Here is a 2,349-nt window from a genome sequence, read left to right on the forward strand (position 1 = left end):
TTGGATCAGGACATCCCATGGTGTAACAGGGATTAATGGTTTGTTCAAAAATTAAAGTTCCCTGTGATATGAATTCATCCTGGAGTAATCCAGGTTAGTTTCTGTTATACATTTTTCCCAGTATAAAAGGAAAAGAGAAATAAGGCCTAATTTATAAAAGTGCCTTCAAACTAATTGATACTGAAGTATAGTTGACTTACAATATTGTGTTAATTTCTGCTGCACAGCAAAGTGATTCATATATATATATACATACATATATACATATTTTTCATATTTTAATACTTTTATACATACTTTTTGCATACTTTAATACATACTTTTTAACCTGTTCCTTAAAACACTAGTGCTTAGGAAATCTATTGGAGGCAGAAGCAATCAAGGGTAGCTTAAGGTTAGGGTTAGGGTTAGGGTACGGCTTAGGGTACGGGTTCGGGTACGGGTTCGGGTATGGCATGGGGTATGTGTTAGGGATAGGGTTAGGCTTAGTTTTAGGGTTAGGGCTCAGTTTAGGATAAGGGTTAGGATTAGGGTATGTGTTAGGGTTAGGGTAGGGGTCAGGGTTAGGCTACGCATTAGGGTTAGGGTATTTATTAAACCTATCCCACTCTCTAGATACCACTTAGCACATAAAGGAATATTATTTGGGGTCCAGCCATGAAGAAGAGTTTAGACACTAGGATCAGAGAAGGAACAAACCCATTATAAAGAAATCACATTAGGATTTTCTTTTTAACCTGTTCCTTAAAACACTAGTGCTTAGGAAATCTAATGGAGGCAGAAGCAGTCAAGGGTAGCTTAGGGTTGGCGTTAGGGTTAGGTTACGACTTAGGGTACGGGTTCGGGTACGGCGAAGGTTTTGTGTTAGGGTTAGGGTTAGTTTTAGGGTTAGGGCTCGGTTTAAGGTACGGGTTAGGATTAGGTTACGTGTTAGGGTTAGGGTAGGGGATAGGGTTAGGGTACGCGTTAGGGTTAGGTTATTTATTAAACCTATCCCACTCTCTAGATACCACTTAGCACATAAAGGAATATTATTTTGGGTCCAGCCATGGAGAAGACTTTAGACAGTAGGATAAGATAAGGAACACACCCATTATAAAGAAATCACATTGGGATTCTCTTTTTAATTGTTCCTTAAAACACTAGTGCTTAGGAAATCTATTGGAGGCAGAAGCAGTCAAGCGTAGCTAAGGGTTAGCGTTAGGGTTAGGGTTAGTGTTAGGGTACGGCTTAGGGTACGGGTTCGGGTACGGATTCGAGTACGGCGTACGGTACGTTTTAGGGATAGGGTTAGGGTTAGTTTTAGGGTTACGGCTCGTTTTAGGGTACGGGTTAAGATTAGGGTACGTGTTAGGGTTAGGTTAGGGGATAGGATTAGGGTACACGTTAGGGTTAGGGTATTTATTAAACCTATCCCACTCTCTAGATACCACTTAGCACATAAAGGAATATTATTTTGGGTCCAGCCATGGAGAAGACTTTAGACAGTAGGATAAGATAAGGAACACACCCATTATAAAGAAATCACATTGGGATTCTCTTTTTAATTGTTCCTTAAAACACTAGTGCTTAGGAAATCTATTGGAGGCAGAAGCAGTCAAGCGTAGCTAAGGGTTAGCGTTAGGGTTAGGGTTAGTGTTAGGGTACGGCTTAGGGTACGGGTTCGGGTACGGATTCGAGTACGGCGTACAGTACGTTTTAGGGATAGGGTTAGGGTTAGTTTTAGGGTTACGGCTCGTTTTAGGGTACGGGTTAAGATTAGGGTACGTGTTAGGGTTAGGTTAGGGGATAGGATTAGGGTACACGTTAGGGTTAGGGTATTTATTAAACCTATCCCACTCTCTAGATACCACTTAGCACGTAAAGGAATATTATTTGGTGTCCAGCCATGGAGAAGAGTTTAGACACTAGGATAAGATAAGGAACACACCCATTATAAAGATATCACATTAGGATTCTCTTTTTACTCTGTTCCTTAAAACACTAGTGCTTATGAAATCTATTGGAGGCAGAAGCAGTCAAGGGTAGCTTAGGGTTAGGGTTAGGGTTAGGGTACGGATTAGGGTACGGGTTCAGGTACGGCGTAGGGTATGGGTTAGGGTTAGGGTTACGGTTAGTTTTAGAGTTATGGCTCGGTTTAGTGTACGTGATAGGGCTAGGGTAGGGGTTAGGGATAGGGTACGCATTAAGTTTAGTGTATGTATTAAACCTATCCCACACTCTAGATAACACTTAGCACGTAAAGGAATATTATTTGGGTTCCAGCCATGGAGAAAAATTTAGACAGTAGGAAAAGATAAGGAACACACCCAATATAAAGTAATCACATTAGGATTCTCTTTTTAACCT

The sequence above is a fragment of the Eschrichtius robustus genome, chromosome 5 (assembly GCF_028021215.1).
Source record: "Eschrichtius robustus isolate mEscRob2 chromosome 5, mEscRob2.pri, whole genome shotgun sequence".
NCBI lineage: Eukaryota > Metazoa > Chordata > Mammalia > Artiodactyla > Eschrichtiidae > Eschrichtius > Eschrichtius robustus.